Source organism: Piliocolobus tephrosceles, chromosome 19 (genome assembly GCF_002776525.5).
Source record: "Piliocolobus tephrosceles isolate RC106 chromosome 19, ASM277652v3, whole genome shotgun sequence".
NCBI classification, from domain to species: domain Eukaryota; kingdom Metazoa; phylum Chordata; class Mammalia; order Primates; family Cercopithecidae; genus Piliocolobus; species Piliocolobus tephrosceles.
Window position 1 is genome coordinate 43,620,766 of NC_045452.1, and position 22,412 is coordinate 43,643,177.

The window sequence follows — 22,412 nt, forward strand, 5'->3', positions numbered from 1 at the left end:
CTTCTCTGATCTCATTTCCAGCCATTCCTTCTCTTCAACACTGACTTTCTTGCTGTACATTTAAGACTCAAAACATGGCACCTCAGGAGGTTCACCCTTGTTGTTTCCTCTGCCTAGAACATATTTCCCAGGTGTTTATCTGCTTTACATCTTTGTACTAGTCTCTGTTCAAATATCACTTCTTAAGAAAGGCCTTTCCTGGCCACCGTAAATACCATTTTCTATCATTATTTTCTTACCCTGTGTTACTTGTCTTAGTACTTTCTCCATAGCTGACCAAGTGTCTGCGTGATGAGTGTTTCTTAATGGTCTCCTTCAGACAGAATAGAAAGTGTATGTGGGCAGGGGCTTTGTTTTGTTCACAATTGTATCCTCAGAACCTAGAAGAAGACTTGGCACGAATAAGGGACTCAAGAAATAATTAAATAGATGAATAAATGAATGAATAAAAAATGAATGAAGACATGTTGCTGTAGTAGCTACTATTTCTGCGAGGGAAGCAGAGTAGCTCTTTGTTGGTTCTAGCCTTTGATGGGTGAATTGGCCTTTGATGGCAGGCGATGTGTAAAGGGCATCCCACAATTATGGAAGGACAGGCATGAAAGAGCACGGCTTGTATAGAAACGCTCCTGCATACACACTGTGCTCTCCTAGGACCAGTATTTAGCAAATCCTAATTGTATCTCTTCTACGTGTTTCATGAGCTCTGCCCAGTTCACACACATTATTCAAGGTCTTAACAAGTTCTTAATGATTCACACCTGATGGCATACTTTAGTGCATCTGCTAGACTCCTGGACCTGTTTTCTAAGGACTTGTTCTCATAACCCCTGCCGAGGAGGTTGACCCAGGTGGCCATGCTTGGCTCCTTTACCTCACCAGGTTTGCTATAAGTGACTGCGGCAGAAGTGGACACGGGACCCAATACCAACCAATCAGCTTGTTGGCCAGTGACGAATCAGTATCTCTCTTACAAATTTAAACAGAGACAGAGACTGTCTCCAATTGGTGATGGCTGTTGCACCTGATAAACTCAGAGCTGGTGTCTACATTGACTTCATTGAAGAGACAGAAGAGACAGAAGAAGCAGAGAGGAAAAATCCCAAGAGACAGTGAGAAATAGAGGAAGAAGGAAGACCACAAGGCTGTTGAGTAATGAGGAGGCTTTTGTTTTCCTGAGAGTTTCCTGGTTGTGTGGACCAGCTGTGCCTTTGGTTCCTCTCCCTACCTATGAGATCATTTTCTATCCTTATAATAACCCACTTTGGGCAGCCAACACCCTCACTTTCTAAAATAGAGAGAAATTAATTAGAATTAACCAGAAAAACACAACCACTGGGCCATACATCTTCCTGGTTACCTGAATACACATTTCAACAGTATTTAATGTGGTGTAATGTGTAACTGTGCAATGGCATAGGTATTGTAGGAGATAAAGAAGGAGTAAGAAAATTCATTTTCTTCAGAAGGTGTATACATTTTGTTGGGAAAACAGATAATACACATCACACAGTGTGGTTAAGTTCCCAGGGAGTGGAGAGGTATATAGGGATAGTGTTGGGAAGATTTGAGCTAGTTCTGGAAGGATACGTAAGATGTAGGAGTTTCTTTCACGTGGGAGGAATTGAATGAAGATGTGAGGAAAGTGTCTAGAGGGACATGAGACTGTGCTTCTTAGAGCAGAGTTTGTGTGTGAATGAGAGAACTAAGGCTATTTGGATGAAAATTTATCTGGAATGTTGAAGCCTTTGATAACTGGGCTGAAGAATTTGTTCTTTATTCAGGAGACAGCAAAGAACCACTGAAGGGTTTTGAGGAGAGTAGTCACATTGAACAATAATTGCATTGAGAGATGAATCTGTTGGGTCAACAAATCAGAGGTGGAACAAATGCTTTGGTGCCTTGCAGCACAAGTGCTGGTCCCCTCTGATTTCAGCTGTGATGGGAATGGACAGCTCCCAGGCAGGCTGATAGAATCCCACCCCAAGGGCAACCCTCAATATCCCTGGACTTCTTTCTTTCAGGGCTTTCTATGAAGGCAGGAGTGCCATGATCCATCACAGAGCAGCCCATAAATGCGGGGGAGATACACTTTCCAAGGTACTTTTTAATTACTGGAGGATGGGAGCCAGAGGTAGATGCCTATTTCCCATTCTTCAGAGGACACGCAAGGCACTTTCTAAAACGTTTCTCACTGGCTTTCCATTGCTGTCCAGCTCAGTAACATCTATTCACTGGCTTTTCCTCCTTCCCTGTTTCATTCTCCCATTTCTATACCTTCCAAATAAACTACTTGCACTCAGCAAAGTCATAAAATATCTCCCATAAGAGTTCATAGATTTCAGAGGATTGGAATTCACTTCAATTGAACACTATTCAATTGTAGTGTCCACAAATAATTTGTTTCTTAATATGGCATATCACTTGTCTACTTTGTGTGTGTGTGTGTGTGTAATGTAGGAAGAATTTGTTACATGCATTTTCTTCTTGCTGGTGTAACAGAAAAGTAGGAATCTATTATGCTTGGATTTGATTTTGCCTTTCTCAAAGCTTGCACTCCATATGCAGTGCATGCCAATGAAGTGCCTCTATCGTGTGTTAGTCAAGGTGAAGTGTGGGTGGTGGGTGGGGTCAAGGTTACCCACTGTTGTGGTGAGACCATACTGGATTCCTGTGATGTGTGTGAACTTGATCTAGATATGAGTCTTAGCTAGGTCAAGCTGCCATAACAAAAATATCATAGACTGGATGGCTTAAACAGCAGAAATTTATTTCTCACAGTTCTGGAGGCTGGAAGTTCAAGGTCAGAGTGCTGGCATGGTCAGTTTCTGTTAAGAGTTCTCTTTCTAGCTTGTAGACGGCCACTGTGTTCTTACATGATATGAGCAGAGGATTGAGAAATCTATCTTCTTCTTCTTATTATAATGCCACTAACCCTATCATGCGGGTCCCATCTCCATGACTTATGTAACTCTAACTTTCTCCAAAATACTCTATCTCCAAATCCCATTGCATTGGGGGTTAGGGCTTCAACATGTGAATCCTGGGGCCATAACAGGTACCACATACAAAATGAAAATGTGGGACTCCTTACCCAAAAATTATTGAGCATTTCAAGACAGTGACTGCAGAGAATCGAACCAAGCACAGGCTCTTCTGAGGGCAGGGTTTTGTCAGGTCCCGTGTTTGTGGGGACCCTGTCCTCTGGCCCCCACTTCCAAGATAAAGAGACTTGGACTCCCCTGGAATGGAATCCTTGGTCCGTGTCTTACTAGCTGTGTGCTCCTTGTCATGTTTCTTCACCTTTCTGAGCTTTAGTTGTTCATCTACAAAATGAGTAGGCCCTACGTCATTAGGGTATTCTCGGGACTAAGTGAAATGATATGCAAAGCACTCGCCCAGGCTGCACTTGGAGTAAGCACATGCTCACCCACGGCTCTCGAGATCCCTTTTCCTGGGGTTTTCCACTTGCTAAGTAAGACACAGGGAAAAGCTCCATGTGCGTGCAATGCATAGTTTTACATACATCCCTGGCAACATGCCTGTGGTATGTGGTAGTGTCTCAACTTAGAGTGTGTTGGGAGAATAATCCATTAAAGAGGGGGAAAAATCAATAGCACAATTAGAAATAATTTCTTCCTATAATGACGCCAGCTGCCGGAAAGGCCACTGCTACCAAGTGCTGCCTCTAATGGTGTGTGCTGCCTGCTGCTCCAGCCAGCCTCTCTTTTTTTCCCAGGGCGCGATGTCCTCTTAGGACATCAAGGATATCAAAAATGCAGCAAATACAAGGCATACATATCCTGCCTTAATCAACAATACAAGATAACAATTTATTAAAGGACTAAACACACCCTACCCCCACAGCTAAACTTCATCAACAATGCAATTTTGCTTCTGTGCATATATCCTATTTGGTTTTCTTCTTTTCCTATTCTCCTTTCCTATAGAAAGGATTTAAAACATCAAGACTGAGCTGATTTTAATCTACAAGGAAAGATGAAAGAACCACATGAAAATTCCTTGGGTAATTGTGCAGTAGGAATGATTTGCATAAACTGTCCATCACTTTCAAGTCTAGACAATGGTTTGGGTTTCCACCTTTTTCTTTAATAATCATCATCCTTCAAGATCATTTTTTTATTGACTGATTCAAAAAACATGCATTCAGTTGCTACACTGTGTGTCCACTTGTGTGGGGAGTTGTAAAGATCATTAAAAATAAAGGTTCTTGATACAAATAAGGTCATTTTCCCAAATTAAAGGTCAATCTCCAGATCAACCATGAGCACATTTTTTAAGGTCACTTGTAATTTAAGAAGTTATTTTAGTTCTGTTTGGAGGTAAAATAATTAGACTAGAAAATAATGGAAACTTAGCAGTAGAAGTGTTAACTATTAATTTTAGTGTGATTAAAATGTTAGCCAGGTGTGGTGGTGGGTGCCTGTAATCCCAGCTACTTGAGAAGCTGAGGCAGGAGAATCACATGAACCTGGGAGGCGGAGGTTGCAGTGAGCCAAGATTGTGCCACCGCCCTCCAGTCTGGGCGATAAAGCAAGACTCTGTCTCAACAAACAAACAAGGAACGAAAAAAGTGTGTATTTTGTAGTTGAATAAGAAAAAAAAAATCGAACAGGATGAAGTGGATACAGAAAAGCAATTTGAGAATCCTACTTTGATTCTTTAATTAAGCATCCCCAAAGCCTCCCTCTGACAGATGAGAAAGTCCCACATGGAGGTCTCACTTGGGGTTGAGTGTTCCATTTGCCCTTGAGCCTTTCTTCTTGTTTCCCTAACATCATCAGATACCCAGAGACAAGCAATCATTTTTCAAATGGCTCCTGCCTCCATCACAAGCTCACTTTTCTCTTCCTCTCCATCGCACATTCTCCAGGGGAAAAAGCACTTAAAAGTCAATCTTTCAGGGGTTCGACACACATGCCCCTTTCTCGTTTTCGAATGCTCAGGAGGAATAAGAAGACACTTGCATAGAATATGATGTTGGTGCTCCCTGCCTGCTGCCTCAGTTCCTTACTCCTGCCAGGCTTCTTTTTGCCGTTGAGGCCTTGGGCAGTGGAGTCTCCATTCCCCCCAGCTCTCTGACAACATATGTAGGAACCATAGAAGCCCACCTGTCCACTGTGTGTTCCAACGACTTTCTTTTCCTGACCTCCCCAGAGGCAGCCAAACAGTGGGGTGCATTTTGAAAGGGAGAGCTACCCTGCCCTCGGTACAGCAGGTCATCAGCTGTAGGTGATGTTGTCAAACTAGAGACATACATCTCCAAATTGGGTTTTCAGTTACATTTCCCAATGGCTGGTCATTCTGCTTTTGCTGTGTGTTGAGAAGGGACCATCATGTCCAGGAAGCCTGAATAAGTACTTAAATAAGGGTAATTAAATCTAATGCTTGACAAATGACAAATGCTTATCACTGAGGTCAAGGAAGGCTATGAGTTCTCACATCAGAATTACATTATTGTAAGTGATATGGTTTGGGTGTTTCCCCCTCATAGTCTGCATGCATTAACTATCATTGGAGACAGGATGCGGGATGCACTGGCTATCCATTAACGTGGAGGTCCCTGAATTGCATTTAGTCTAAGAGTTTTGCTTGCATTTTCATAGAAGCTTTATTCAACTTGTTGCTTTGAATTAGGCTTACTTTTCAGAAGAGATCTTGAAAGAAGAGAAGCATTTATGTCTATTGTTCATTGGCAGGAAGAGAGCACAAAATGTTATCATCTTCCAGGCCATTTGCTAGTTAACTTATTTTCACAGTAGAGATGGTTTAACTCTGTTTCAGTATAAGTGACTTATCATTTTAGGACTTATAATAGCTCACACTTTAAAAGTAGTGTAATTTGTACGTATACTTTGTGTAATTCTTTTAACTACTTTCAGATTGTTTTATTCTTTGACTCAAGTTCCAATAATCAATTTGATTTGATAACCAATGTCAATAAGTGTTTTATAAAAGGGGCGACTTTCTGCCCTCCCTACCCATTCTGTCTTACCCTGCCTTCCTGAAATTGGCAAAAGCTCCAAGAATTTTCCATTTCTGGACATACCTGTGGTGCTGAATGCTTCTGGTGTGGCTAAAGCCCAGTGCTCCTGCCACTGTGATGGTGGGGAGTGGGCTGTGCTTTTGACAGAACCACCCAGAACAACCAGTCACCAATGGGAGCCACTTTCAACCACCTCCACAACCCCGGCCCGGACACAAAACATCCTATCTTTCTACAAGTTAAGGTTTACAGTGGGCTCTGATGGGTTTCTTTACATGATTTTTGCCTTGACATTCCTTGTCATAAATGCATGAATGAACCTTGGCTTATTCATTCTGAGTTTGTTTTACCCTCAATCCAGACGAGGAACACTTAACAGCTGAGGAGGAAGGAGGTGCTCTGTTTTGCAGGGCTCAGGGAAATGAGTTGTTAAAAAGAATGTTTTATTACTTATTTTTAGGCATGCTTGAAGAGAAAAAGGGAAAAAAATAGACATAAGAATAGTAACATTTGTTTCTGGCTACCAAAAATATACATGTTCAAAGTATAAAACAGAAAATTTTAAAAGGAAAAAAAGCGCAGGGAAGAAATAAAAATCACTTCATGCCATATAGTGCCTCTGTCGAACATTTTTGTTTGTGTCCTATATTCCCATACGTTCACACATATACAAATCCTGCTGACACACGCACCTTCTTTTACCACAAGAAAATTTTATTCTAGAAAGTATCTTACTCCCTGTACTTTGCACTTTACAATATATGGTAAGCATTTTTTTCCCAGAGCAAGTATAGTAACTGCCTCATGCCTCTTCTTACAGATGTGTCAAAGTTTACCAATGTCCTCCTGTTACAAATTTGTGCTGCTTTTCTTCCTTAGGCATTATACACATTTCTATCTCATGATAGTCTTTGCATTGAACTGCCTCTATTTCCTTAAAATGCATTCCCAGAAATGGAATTGCAGGATCAAATGTTATACACACTTTTTAAAGCTATTATACCCATTGTCCAATTGCCCAGAGAAAAATTACAACATTTTATACTCACTTAAACAACAAACCCCCACATTTCTGTACTGTCACCATAAGCATTAATAGTACAACATAAAATGTGCCAGGTGCTATATTAAGGGTTTTCTATGCATTTTTTTCACTTAATTCAATAATCATTCCCCGAAGCAATACTGCTGTCATTTGCATTTAGCAGACGTGTGAAATGAAGCTTAGAGAGCTTGAGTTCATTTGATCATAATCCCGTGACTCTGGTTTCAACTCTGAAACCTGGCTCTTAGCTGCCATGCATATCATACATCAACATTTATTGAGTATCTAGTAAGTGCAAGGTACTGTGCTATGGCACTGTAAGGAGGTGCACAGAGGAGAAGTAAGCATGATCTCTGTTTCCAGGACCTTCAAATCAAGTAGGGAGAGGAAAATAGATGCATTCATGGTATTGTAGTATGCGTCTACTTTCTTCCCCCTACTGAATGCAGTTGGGCCAAGTTATGTAATTTTGACAGCAGGAAAATAATTTGGGCTGCAAAGGATGGGGAGATTACAGTCAACTGAAAGGATTAGGAAATGCTTTGCAGAAAAAGAAATTATTCGACCTTACCTTTAAAGGCACCACAGATCCATACATCTGGAGATGGAGAGCGAGCATTTCTAGCAGAAGAACTATAGATAAGTCGTGGCTACTGGGGAACACAGGGTGGCCACAGATAAGAGTTTGATGGTAGTGAAGGGGGTTATAGGAAATAGGATTGCAAGATTTAGTTGTAAGTCAAGTCCCAAAGGTCTTTGCTACATTGAGGAGATAAGGTTTACTCTTATAAACAGTTAGGTGTCATTGAACATTTTAGTGAAGAGACATGATTCATGCATCCAAATATTAGTTTTAGAATAATTTTTAATGTGATTAGAACAGAAGATACTACAGATGGTGACACAGGTAATGTGGCAAGAAGAGAATACACATTGCTTAGGTAGAATCAAGATCTGATATCTGATTGAATATAGGAAGCAAAAGGGGAGGGGTTAAAAAATTCTCCACAGGTTGAGGTCAGGCTAATTGGCCAGACAGGTTGCCATTAACAAAAGTAGGATGGACATTAGGAGGAGGAGCTGATTAAGGGGAGGGCAGAATCAACTTTGAAAGGAAAGAAGCCTGAAGTGCTAGTGAACACTGGAGATGACAGCTGAAAATGTGTCCCTGCCCTTCATGGAAGAGATCAAGGCTTCAGAAATAAGCCTCAGCCTTATCCTTAGGGCAACAACAGCTGAAACCAAAAACGTGTATATCACTTGTTGGGGAGGGAGAATAGAGAAAAGAAGAGGTGGGCAGGGTCTTTGAACACTTTGAAAATGGAAATAAGAGAAACAAGCAAAAGAAAATCAGGAGCAGTGGTCAAAGAGAAAGGACAGGCTGGATGGTTCTGAGCTTAGGAAAGATGCTTTCAAGAGCAGAAGCTGATGAGTAATGGGAAGACGATGGCTTTGCAATGCTGGGAGAAAACGTCTCAGAGAGTTCCAAGGCAAATGATGATTGAAAATAGGCCTGGAGATTTGGTAGGATTCATGCTACAGGTGGCCTTTTAGAGAGTTTCCTCAATAGGATGCTAAGGAAGGCAGGAAGGAATTTTCGCTTGTTTGGAAAATATGGGAGCAACAACAAGAAGAAGAAAAGATCATTTTAGGGTTTGAATATAGATAAACACATGCAGAAACAGACAGATACATCTAAAATACATATGTAATATGGACAAGACCATTGGTGCTTACAATTCAAAGACAAGGAACCAGTAGAGGCATCAGGCATAGAATAGAGATACAGGGTAAAAGGCAGTAATTGCTGGGAAAAGGTCCAAAAGAGATGGGAGGGTTAAAATCAAGGGCCCAGATGAAGGGATTATCTACTAAAATATATGTCTTATGGAGGAGGAGTAGGGAGGGAAGGGTGATTAAGATCAGTTTAGAGGTGGAGGGGAAAGTGAACAAGGGAATTGTCTTTGATACTCCCTAGTTTTAGGTAAAGAGGGAGATGAGGTCATATGAGGAGCATCGGGCGATGGAGACAGTGGGAGGGGGCCTGAGGAGGGTGGCGTGGGGCAGATATAGCAATGAACACATCTTAGTCTGCCTTTTATTTATTCCTGGCCAAATCAGCGATAGGAAACACCCTTCGCTTAAGAATCCTTGCTCCACTTTTTTCTGTAAAGAACATGCTGTTGTGGAAATTAAGGGTGGTAGAGGGGAAGATGAGACACAGGTGGTTTTCCACATGTAGACTTTGTCAAAGTGTTTGAAATGAATTAAGGATTCCCCCCACCCTGGTTCCCTTGCAGAGAGAAAGTGATGGGACATCATTATGCTTCCTAAAATGGCATGACAGGATGTGTCAAAGCTTTTATGTATTATACATTCTAAACTTACTATGACTAGATTTGCACATGAACTTAAGAAAAGGTGCACGGTGAAAAATAATTATATGGGAATGATTATTATTTAGATAAATTATTTTCTATAGTTACACACCATAAAATGCTACTGGCTCTATGGTTTTTAAACATCAAAAATGCTTTGAAAACTTCTTTTACTTATAACATTTTCTGTCTCTTCCTGAACACTTGAGGTCTAGTTTTGACATGTACATTGAGATATTTGTGAGTCTCATGGCGGCACAGTGACCCTTTTCTATTAGTGCTGAGCTAATTCTATAGAAGGTTTTGACTCAACTACTCATGACCTATTCCAGGAAATGCATTACGAAGGAGCTAGCAGATAACAAATCTCCATCTTAGGAAGAATTGCTTCTGGAAACTGCAGGTCGCAAGATAAGGCTTATTCCATGGGAGCTGACTTTATCCAACCCCACACTTGGTGATATAGTGGGCTCTGAGTAAGCTTTGTACACAGAACTGATAAACTCTGCACTAAATTAATTAAGAATTCTATTGCTTTAATAGCTTGTCCTCAAAGACCAATGACTAACACCATGATTTATTATGTGTACAACAAAAAAATGGGGCTATGTAAATTTTATAATGGGAACTCTAGGGTTGTATTAAATCATCTCCAGATTTGTTGCTATTTCTGATATGCAAGCTACACTATGTGGAATTACCGGATCACAGAAATCCAAGGTTTCTCTCACAAGCAGAATAGTGAATCTTGCCATTGAGAGTACAGCTTATAAGGTGTTTTAACAAACACTTGAGTCTCATAATGTCCCTGGAAGGAGATATGACTAGTCCCAATTCACAGATGTAGATGCTGGTTCATTAAGATTGCATGTCCTGTTCTAGGAAACTCAACTCCTAAATGGCATTGATGGGGTTTGAACTCAAGACTTTCACTGACACTTACAGAGGCCATGCAACTGCACTGCTTGTTACTGATGAAACCTGAATTGGACTGACCACCCTGGCCGGAGCTGCCCCACCGTGTCTCTTAGGGCAGAGGAACAGGATTAAAGTTGGAGCTTCTAAGTGCTACTCCATGATGATTCACACTTGTGATTTATTCATCTTTCTGTACCAATGTAAGAAAACACAGAAAAGCTAAGGTGGGATGAGTAAGACCCACAGGACAGAAACGACTGCCCTATACCATCCGTCCTGTCCTGAACTGCTCATCAGCTCTGCCTTCTACACTGGGTCTTGGGGATTCCGTTACTATCGACCCGTGTTCCTCCTTCTGACTGTAAGAGATGTTTCTACTCCAATGCTGGATGGCAGACAATGTTTCATTCTGTTCCCACGCCATTCTTCCATGGATGAGTCTGAGCCCTCAGTCCCAGGAATGAAATGGTATCTTCAGTGTTGGGGCTCCTTTGCCAAGAAACCGAGCTAATGCCCATTACTACACTTTTTCTAATCACTCTGAGTACTTCCAGGTTGTTTCCAGAATTTGCAATTAGAAAATGAGGCCACCGTGAAGATCCTTGCCTGTGTCTGCCTGTGCATGTCCTAGCACTTCTCTGTGCCACATTTCTACAATTGGAGTGGTTCCGTTGAAGGGTATTGACATCTTCACCTTAACAAGAGAATTGAAAAATTGCTCTCTAAATCTTGGTTATACCAATTTATACTCCAGTCCCACCAAAACTGCCCAAGACTTCTAGGCTTTCCTCATTGTTGTCATTGTTATTGTCGTCATAAACACTTACTCATTGCTCCCTCTGCCAGGCACAGTCTAAGCACTTAACACATATTAACTCATTTAACTCTCACAACAATCCTGGGCAAAAACCCATTTTGCAGATGAGGAGATTGAGGCATACAAAGTTTATATTATTCTCTCAAGGCTACAAAGTTTGTGAGTGGAATTAGAATTACATGTCTCGCAACCTGGCCCCTGATCCTGCCCTCTTAACCATAACTGTAGATTGCATCTCTCAATATCTGCTATTAAAAGAGTTTTAAGTTTTTGACAAAAAGATAAGTGTACAATGGTCTTAGGCTGTTACTTTTATTTGTATATACCTGATTTCTGGTATATATAAATGAGGTTGAGTCTTTTTTTGTATCTTTATCATCTAACCATGTTTCCTCTTTTGTGAATTACTTGTTCATATTTTTTTCACCAAGTTACTTATTGAGTTATTTTTTCTTTTCGGTTTTGAATAGTGGTCAGTTATGCATTGCTATACAATAAATTATCCCAAACTAGGTAGCTTCAAACCACACCAGTAACTCTATTATTATCTCTCATGGTCCTGTGGGTTGACTGGACCCAACCAGGAGGCTCACATGGGGTTTTTCATGCAGCTGAGTCAGGTGGTGGCTGGGGCTTGGGTTAATTAAATGCTCATTCACTCACTCACGCATCTGGTAGCTATTGCTGGAGGTTGACTCGACCTCAGATGAGGCTATCAGTTGGGAGATTTACACATGGCCTCTCCACTGTGCCCTGGGCTCCCTTGCAGTGTGGTGGTGGGTTCCGAGAGCAAGCCTCACAGGAGACAAAGCAGAAGTGCATGATGTTTTTTTATGGCTCAGCCTCAGAACTGACTTAGCCTTGCTCTCCATGTACTCTGTTGATCAAGGCAGACTGGAAGTTTCAGCTAGGGTCAAAGGTAGGGGACGTGAAATTTGCCACTCTGTGGGAAGAGTGTCAACATCCCACTGTGAGAAAGACACACAGGATGCAATGGAATATGTCACAGCAGCCATCTTTGAAACATTTTCTCCGCCACAGAAAGTAGTAATAATTCCTCCAAGTCTTTACTTGTTTCAAGTTTTTAATGGTCCCTCTTAATACACAGACATTTTAATTACAATAGAGTCAGTTGTATCAATCATTTTCCTTTTGGTTTGTGCTTCTTTTATTGGCTTTCTAAGACATCATTATCATATTCTGCAATTTTAGCTATATATATATATATATAATTTACATACATAAAGATGTATGTGTTTATAAAAATATACGTGTGTGTATATATACTGTATATTTTTTTATTTTTATGATTTTAATTTATATGGGACATATTTCTCCACATAGTGCAAGATGAGGGTTAATTTTCTCTCTTTTCCTATGTTCACTTGTTTGTTAAAATTGAGGCATTTGTTATACTTTTCTTTTTAAAAAATTTAATATTTATACTCATATTCGATTGACTTTTCATTATGTCCTGACCCCCACCCTACCTTTTCCTTGCTTTGGGAAGCATGCATTTTATTTCCATTTTCAGTATCTACTCTTATGTTAACAAGTAAACTTAACATTAAAAAAAAAAAAACACTAAATTTTATGTCTACCCTTTTCTATTCTACTTTTACACAATATAAACACCTTAGAAGGTATTTATAACTGTAAAAACCCCAAATAGTCTATCATATTGTGGTCTAATATTTTATTTTTTCTTGCTTTTTTATATATATATATTTTTATTATACTTTAAGTTCTAGGGTACATGTGCACAACGTGCAGGTTTGTTACATATGTATACATGTGCCATGTTGGGGTGCTACACCCATTAACTCGTCATTTACATTAGGTATATCTCCTAATGCTATCCCTCCCCCCTTCCCCCTCCCCACAATAGGACCTGGTGTGATGTTCCCCTTCCTGTGTCCAAGTGATCTCATTGTTCAGTTCCCTCCCACCTATGAGTGAGAACATGCGGTGTTTGGTTTTCTGTTCTTGGTGAGAGTTTGCTGAGAATGATGGTTTCCAGCTGCATCCATGTCTCTACAAAGGACACAAACTCATCCTTTTTTATGGCTGCATAGTATTCCGTGGTGTATGTGTGCCACATTTTCTTAATCCAGTCTGTCACTGATGGGCATTTGGATTGATTCCAAGTCTTTGCTATTGTGAACAGTGCTGCAATGAACATACGTGTGCATGTGTCTTTATAGCAGCATGATTTATAATCCTTTGGGTATATCCCCAGTAATGGGATGGCTGGGTCAAATGGTATTTCTAGTTCTAGATCCTTGAGGAATCACCACACTGCCTTCCACAATGGTTGAACTAGTTTACAGTCCCACCAACAGTGCAAAAGTGTTCCTATTTCTCCATATCCTCTCCAGAACCTGTTGTTTCCTGACTTTTTAATGATTGCCATTCCAACTGGTGTGAGATGGTATCTCATTGTGGTTTTGATTTGCATTTCTCTGATGGCCAGTGATGATGAGCATTTTTTCATGTGTCTGTTGGCTGTATAAATGTGTTCTTTTGAGAAGTGTCTGTTCATATCCTTTGCCCACTTTTTGATGGAGTTGTTTTTTTCTCGTAAATTTGTTTGAGTTCTTTGTAGGTTCTGGGTATTAGCCCTTTGTCAGATGAGTAGATTGCAAAAATGTTCTCCCATTCTGTAGGTTGCCTGTTCACTCTGGTGGTAGTTTCTTTTTGTTGTGCAGAAGCTCTTTAGTTTAATTAGATCCCGTTTGTCAATTTTGGCTTTTGCTGCCATTGCTTTTGGTGTTTTAGACATGAAGTCCTTGCCCATGCCTATGTCCTGAATGGTACTACCTAGGTTTTCTTCTAGGGTTTTTATGGTTTTAGGTTTAACATTTAAGTCTCTAATCCATATTGAATTAATTTTCATATAAGGAGTAAGGAAAGGATCCAGTTTCAGCTTTCTACTTATGGCTAGCCATTTTTCCCAGCATCATTTATTAAATAGGGAATCCTTTCCCCATTTCTTGTTTTTGTCAGGTTTGTCAAAGATCAGATGGCTGTAGATGTGTGGTATTATTTCTGAGGACTCTGTTCTGTTCCATTGGTCTCTTGCTTTTATATAAATACCATCATGATTGTTATATTTATAACTCATGTTTATGAGATAGAACTATGTTTATAAATGCCTTTACTCAGTACTCACTATTGTTTTTGCTTTTTCTAATCTCACCACATCTTTCTGAGTTCAATTTCCTTTTTTACAGAGATCATGTTTTAATCATTATTTCAGTGCAGGTCTAAGAGTACAAACACTCTCATTTTTTTTTTTTTTAATTTAGTAATATCCCTTAACCATTTGAAGGTATTACTTCATTCTCTTCTTTGCTCTACTGTTGCTGATCAGTTCTTCACAATCTAACTGCTGTTAATTTGTAGATTTTTTTCCCCACTATTTATTTATGACAGATATTCCACTTCCATGATTTTCTCCAGTCAAAAGTTGTTTGAGACGATGCCGTTGGCCTTGGCCAATCGGAGAATGGAATCATCTGACTCACCCATCCTACGAATGGCCCCGCAGATAGCATAAGTTTTAAACCGGCCGTTAAACCTGCCTGTGACCTTGTCATCCTCGGCCACGTTCATCTGGATGGATGCGTTGTCCTTGGCACCTGTGATGCGGTTGCTAGCGGAGAATTTCCGCTGCACGTACAGGTCCACGAACTCGCCGGCGTCGTTCTGCATCTGGAGGCTGAGCCTGCTGCCGCCACCGCGCGCTCGAGAGAAAGCAATTTGTAGATTTTTTAAATTAGCTTCTACAAATATATTCTCTTTGTCCTAGATGTTATGCAGTTCCACTTATTTAGTCTAAGTGTGAATTTATTTTTCATTCAGCTTAGAATTTACTAATTCAATTAATCTAAGGACTTACAACTTTCTTTGGTTTTTAAAAAATTCTTCGCCATTGTCTCTTCAAGTATTACTTCTCTCACATTACATTTGCTCCTTCTGGAATTCCTATTAGATTCATGCTAGCTGTTCTCATTCTATCCACCATATCATAACTTAGCCATTTTTAAAATCTCTTTCTTTCTGATTCATTCTGTATAATTTTCCTCAGCATTGACTTTCAGTTCACTATTTCTGTTTCCAGCTTTGTCTAATTTGTTGATTAACTCATGCGCTGAGTTTTAAGTTTGGTATCTTATTTTATAGTTTCTAGATTTATTTTATTCTTATAAAATTTATGCTTTTTTGTATGTGTAGTCTTATTTTTACCTATTGAGCTTTATTCTTTATTTCATATCTTTATTTTAACATCTTGAATTGATAGTTTTTTCAGATTTTTCCCCTTATATCTTTAGATTTCAAGTATTTCTGTTTTTTGAGTTTATTGTTAATAAATTTATTGGTGTATTTTAATATTTTTTTACTATGCACTTGTTTTTACAAGAAATACATTTTGTGGCCTGAGTTAAGGAGAGTCTCTCTGAAGTGATTTTGCATTTGTTAATGTGAGCCCTCCAGCATCTCACCAGGCTGGACAAACTTTATGTTAAATTCTTATTCTGGGGATTTGAATACCAGAGAGGTAGTATAATGGCAGTCTCTCAACCTGTGCCTCATGCTGGCATAGGGTTTTTATTTTTCATGGAGATCTTTCTTTCTCCATGAAGATCTCCGGGCATAGAAAATCTTTGCAATGTTGACTAGCTGGATAGAGAAGAATTGGGGTGGGGTCATTTGAAAATTCTGACTTTATGAAAATGTCTCAGTGTCAACATCCCACCTTGAGTGAGCCAAAAACCTGGTCTCCAAGCTCTGGGATTCTCACTTCCCAAGCCATTAGAATCTCCTTCCTCCCAAACCTTTTCTTTTCTTCCCTCCCTAGGCTCACCAGTTTCAGTTCCAGTGCTTACAGACACTGCCTTCAGTTCCCTCTTTATTTTTTTTTATTTTTATTTTTATTTTTATTTTTTTTGAGGCGGAGTCTCGCTCTGTCGCCCGGACTGGAGTGCAGTGGCCGGATCTCAGCTCACTGCAAGCTCCGCCTCCCGGGTTTACGCCATTCTCCTGCCTCAGCCTCCCGAGTAGCTGGGACTACAGGCGCCCACCACCTCGCCTGGCTAGTTTTTGTATTTTTAGTAGAGACGGGGTTTCACGGTGTTAGCCAGGATGGTCTCGATCTCCTGACCTCGTGATCCACCCGTCTCGGCCTCCCAAAGTGCTGGGATTACAGGCTTGAGCCACCACGCCCGGCCTCAGTTCCCTCTTTATTTCTGGAATCTGTGATTTTACTTTCTTTCTTGTGTACACAGTTACATTTTTAACTTATTTTTATTTTATTCAATGTTATTATTGCTTTATAGTATTAAGATTTCCTTAATAACTTAGTCTATTCTGTAGCCAGAACCAGCAGTATCTGGAAAGATTCTAAAGCTAACTTGATATGAAGCTTGGGACCGAGGTTCATCCATGTTCTTGGGAACTAACTGGGGCAGCCAAAAAGTTATTCTCTGGGTTCACGTCACAGGATTACTCATAGGTGATAATACCTCTCAACTGCCAACTTTCAATGTTATCTAAGAGGTTCCTGACTTTTGCTCATTCTGTACTCTAAGGCAGTGTTTTCCAGATCATGTTTGTGGAACATTAATACTTAAAAAATCATTTTGTATTTACTTAAGTTTGGAAAATGATGGGTTAAACTAATTTTAACAAGTTTCTGTACTGCAGGATTTCTCAGAAAAGAAGAGGAAGGAACCTCCTTTAGCATCACTTCTGTGTATAAAAGGAAGTAAAAAAGGCTCATGTCTAAGCATGAGCAGTAGGTGGGGACATGAATCAAGAGCGAGAAGGTCAGAGTATCTCTGAACCCAACACCTGAAAGAAGCAACAGAGATTGATTTTCAGGGCTGCCTCATCTGTTTGGTTCCAAGCATGTGCTTATCCTTCTAGCACAGACTCTCTTTAGTTTAGATATAATTTAAAGCAAACACTCCTACAATCTACATGATAGTGACTTATTAACTTACTGCTGTAATTAGTCCACCTTTTAAAGTTTGAATTCACCTCAGGCCAGATATCCTGTGAAAGAAGAGATACAAAATAAGTTTCCTATTGCAGTTGTCTGGACGATCTCATTTATGGTAATAGCTAAGCTATGACTACCATCCAGAAGCCATCATCAGCAACTTTACAGGGTCTTTACAATCTCACAACAACTCTGTGCATTTGGTTTTATAGTTAGACCCGTTTTACAGATGAGAAAACTGAGACACAGAGATAGTAAGTATGACTTCCCTCTCTACTGCTTCCTTTCAGTTAACTTTTTACTATGGAAAAATAAAGTTTTAACAGATGAATGCTTACTTGCTAGGCTCTGAATCTAATTTGTGATATCTGTCTTGAATAGAGGGCAAATGGTAGCTGTCATCTAACCACAGTTGGTAGTAAGACTCCCATTCCTTTGAGGTTTAGCTATCCTAGGCTCTAGACTTGTCTAACACATGATGGTGGGCAACCTTCACTTCACCTTCTTAGATCCATTTTTCTCATCTGTTAAACGGGGATTCATAGTACTAGCATGTCTGCCTCACAGGATTGTCCTGGTCTTTAAGTGAAATAATAGAAGCTCATTGTAAATGGCAAGGCACTATGCAAAATGTAAGATATTACTACTGTTTATAGAGCACAGCTTTGTTTTTCTTCTACTTCTGATGCATATCTGAAGTTAAGATCATGGTCCTGATGAGGACAGTGAACTTGGTGTCTGGGTTAAAGATGAGAGTGGCAGCTGGTTCCCAGGTGGTCCAGGATGTCAGTGAGGTGATAGAACATTCCACGCCCTTTTCAGTCCCAGGATCAGTGTTGGGAGCTATCTTCAGGGAAGCTGCTCTCTCCTGGATTTGCTGATTATATTTTTAAACTAAATACTAGTATCTTTCACCCCAAAATGTTTTCATGAGGATTCATGAGTAATCAGAAAGGTATGTTTCAAGGAATGTTGCTATTTTTATTATTTTTTTCTCTTCCAGACAATCTCAAGAGTCTTTACAATTAGAAAATACATTTTTGAAACGGCATATTGTACTTAACTCTATTTATAAAAGGAGATCTAAACAAGTCTGCTTGTTCTAAATCTGCCTAACGACTCGGGTAATAAATATTTCTGTATTTGTTTTTGGAGCCCATCTGAGTCGTCAAATGTGTTTGATTTAGGCTTAGTTCCCTTGGAACAAATGATGGCTGCATTTCCTTTTCCTTTGACCACTATCGTGTTTTTCCAAGAACACCAGCATTCTCCGTGAAGGCCCCCCAGACCTCAGTACTAGCTTGTTCACTTCTCTGGAAGTGTTGTGTCTCATGTTAACAAAACAGATGGGAAAGTCTGGGGTTATGAGAAAAAACAAATTCTGCCCTGAGTTGTGTTGGTCCATTCATTCCCTCACTCAGTGATCCAGACATGCAGCAAATGCATATTCAGTACTTGCCATGGGTCAGCTGAGAATGAGAGACAGGGTCTCTGCTGTTATGGACCCTGTATTCCAGTGAGGAGGAAGACGTTAAGCAGATGATCACTCATATGGTTTATTTTTTAATTAGGAAACTTTCATATGCCATTTGCAGTTTCTGTTGCATGCAGCTCCCTGGGAAGAAGTGGAAAACATAATTGAATATTTATCAGAGGTACTTGATCATAGGAGTAGGTGTGTGAGGGTAAGAATCATTTACTTTTTTGAGAGTTATTCCATTGGTAGAGGTCAAAAAGTTGTAAGCTATTTCATGGAAGGAAGAGTAAGTAAATTACATTATGTTTCAGTTTAGAGAAGGGAATTGGAAGTAGAAAGCACCTGAATTTTTCTCTTGAGAGTCAGGGTAAAAAAAGAATTGAATTTAAATTTCAGAAAGGATTGACTTAGACCTCTGGTTAGAGTATCTAGAAGCTGTGATTAGACTTCCATCAAGGGAGGCGTTGAGAATAAGACAGATCATGGGGTTTGATGGCGAGAATCACTGAGGGTAAGGAGTCAGGGGCTGGGCTCTGGGTTTCTCAGACCGTCTTAGGCCATTATTCTTAGCTGTTCTTCTCACTGTTCCGCCATTAGAACATGTTTAAATATATGTCTTGAGCTTCATCTAGTTGCGACACTCATTTCCTTTAACACTCACCACAGCTGAGTCTTGCATTTTGTCTTTCTTAGAAGTATTTGATTTTTTCACAACATTTTCCATTTTTATCTATTATGATCTATCTCTTCCTGTCATAGCCGGAAACATGATACCAGGATTAGGCAACTCTCCAATCGCTTTCTCTTGGGTAAAGTCTGAAACAGAATAACCCCAACCCATCTGTTATCTTTTCAACATTTTCTCGTTTTCCCTATTATCACTTTCTAATTTTATGGGGGAAAAGGAATTCATTTGTTTTTTAACTTGATGTACTTATTTGAAGTCTTATTTGCATTGCACCAATTAATCTAGATCTTTATAGGGTGATAAACTGTACACACAATTACATGGCACTTTTGGCTTTTAATTTTTGTCTAACTTGTCTTTTTAATTTTTGTTTGGCTTTCTATTTTAATTGTGTGTTTTGTTTTGTTTTATAGGGGGTTATGTGGGATACAGTTACTGGCTTGATTTCTAAAGGTCTGTTTATTCCAGTAACATTAGTTTTCTGTTTAAAGTCATAAATTAAAAAAAAAAAAAAGTAATGAATTTAGATTTTACTCTTAGGAGCCTGAAGAGTATAATTAATTGTCTGAAGAGTGGGAAATCAAACCAAAGGGAGATGTTTACTGAAGCTGCATATAATGGAGGATGTTCCTAAAGAAGAAAGGCGTGCATTGGCCACTTCCTTTCCAGAAAGCAACAAATAAGACCAGTCTTTGGAAAGTATGCATTTAGGACAGTACAGCTATTATCACATCCCTGATGCTGATGTGGTGACTAAGATGGAGAACTTGGGTGTTCATCACATGTCTCTTAAATCATCAAGCAGCCCAACTTCCTCAAACAGCTTGGGAAATGCTCTTCATTTCAGAAATAAAAACAATGGAAAATGAGTCCTGCCTGGATAGGAAAAGTCCATACATTGCATTTTCATTGACCTCCTGGGCTCACTTTTTGTAGGGCTTTGTAATATGTAGAGGAGGTTTTTGAGCTACTAATACCTAAGACGGCTTTTGTTAACCAGCCACTCAATCTGAGAGTAACTAAGGGAAGCAGAGATCTCATTCCACTTTACCATTTTCAGTGAAATGCATCCCAGCAATACGAGTTAAGAAACAAGAAGATACTTTTGCACAGTCATTCAACTTCTAGAAGTTTCTAGAAGGAAATTGTCTTAGGGAAATAATATACAAATAAATCTCTCTTTACATCATATTTATTTCTTTCAGTTACAGTCTTCATTTTATTTTATTTTAATTAATTAATTTATTTGAAATGGCGTCTTGCTCTGTCGCCCAGGCTGGAGTGCAATGATGTGATCTCAGCTCACTGCAACCTCTGCTTCCCGGGTTCAAGCGATTCTCCTACCTCAGCCTCCCGAGTAGCTGGAACTACAGGCACCTGCCACCATGTCCAGCTAATTTTTGTATTTTTAGTAGAGACGGGGTTTTACCATGTTGACCAGGATGGTCTTGATCTCTTGACCTTGTGATCCACCAGCCTCAGCATCCCAAAGTGCTGGGATTACAGTCGTGAGTCATTGTGCCTGGCCTCTTCATTTTGACACTGGTTGTTACTATATATTGCATCAAGTTTCCACTGTGTCCCATTCTTTACAGGTGTTAACAAACACCTAAAGAGAAAAAAATCCTAATCCTAAGCAACTTGAGTTTATAGAGATGAATATGGTTGTGATTTACTAGGTAGACCATCACATTTGGTTTGTTCCCTTTTTGAAACCCTGGTCAGAAAAACAAGAAAGTATTTTATATATGCTGGAGTTTTTGTTTGTTTGTTTTTGAGACAGAGTCTTGCTCTGTTGTCCAGGCTGGAGTGCAGTGGCACAATCACAGCTCACACTGAAGCCTTGAAATCCTGGGCTCAAGCAATCCTCCTGTAGCTTCCACAAGCTTGTGCCACCACAGCTGGCTATTTTTTAATTTTTTGTAGAAACAAGGTCTTAATATGTTGCCCAGGCTGGTCTCAAACTCCTGGCCTCAAGTGATCCTCCCACCTCAGCCTCCCTTAGTGTTGGGATTATAGGCATGAGCCACCATGCCTAGCCTGGAACTTTTATAACAAAGTCACAGAATATGATTTCAGAAAGTACAAGCTACTGTAGTTAATTTCTTCTGCATGAATTCAAAATTTCAGGGTTTTTTCCTCTGTAATTCTAGGAATTAACCTTGTAAAACAGTATATTTTAGGGAAATTTTGGTTAAAAAAAAAAGAAAGAAAGTGTACCATGCATTTTGAGATGTTTTAAGTTTCCAGAAAATTTGGCTATTGTGTAGTTCTCATGAGAAAATGGTACCATGGACTTCTGGGTGATAATTATTCTGACACAAAGCAGCAGTAGGCCTGAGCCCTCTTGCAAATGCAATGCCAGGTAGTTTTTTTTTTTTTTTTTAAAGAAATAAGAAGTCAGTTTTAGCCACCTGCACATCTGACTTCCCATTCTGGTTTCTAGGAAATGTTTTAGTTCTCATCAGAATAAGACTTTATGATCTCAGACCCTCTGTCTTCCACTTTCTCTTCCCCAACTGCATTCTGCCTTTGAAAAAAGTCCACTGGATTCTGAAGCTGCACAACTTCTCATGGCATATTTAGATGACTTCTTCTGCAACGTTCCTCACTATTCCATTGTTTGCGCCTTTGAGGCTTCATTTAGAAGTGTAACGCTTGCAGGTACAGCACCAATGAAAGAATTTGGGGCTTTCCAACTTTTCTTCCCTGTTGGCAGTTTAAGGGCAAAGAATTAAAGGAGTTAGGATGAAGGGTGGTTATTAGCTCATCTTACCAAATGATAGCTCTGAAGTATTTAATAACAATTGAGTTGCAGAGAAAGCATGGCTTCTCTATGGGCAAATCTACATGTTCACTTATTTTCCAGGACACCCAGCCTTACAGGCAAATGGTACATAGCTAAGAGAGAGAAAGTGTAGGGAAGGAATGAAAGGATTTTAAAGATTGACTGTTGCAAGCTTATTTCTAGTCATTTGATTTTCTAGAGTAGTGTAGTTTCTCAATTCTCTTCACGTGGGTAGTTGGGGGGAAATAAAATGAAATGTTTATGTTTGGAAATTAGGCAGTTACTTATTT

General features: G+C 39.6%; 1 long non-coding RNA gene and 1 pseudogene across 2 annotated transcripts in view; one reads left to right on the forward strand and one right to left on the reverse strand.

Moving 5' to 3' along the window:
- Positions 1-22,412, forward strand: part of LOC111525625 — a 208,284-nt gene that overhangs the window by 82,873 nt on the left and 102,999 nt on the right. The gene's annotated exons all lie outside the window — the stretch shown is intronic.
- Positions 14,582-14,931, reverse strand: LOC111525619 (annotated as a pseudogene). Its single transcript, XR_002726163.1, has one exon. The product of XR_002726163.1 is annotated as a 40S ribosomal protein S21 pseudogene (transcript).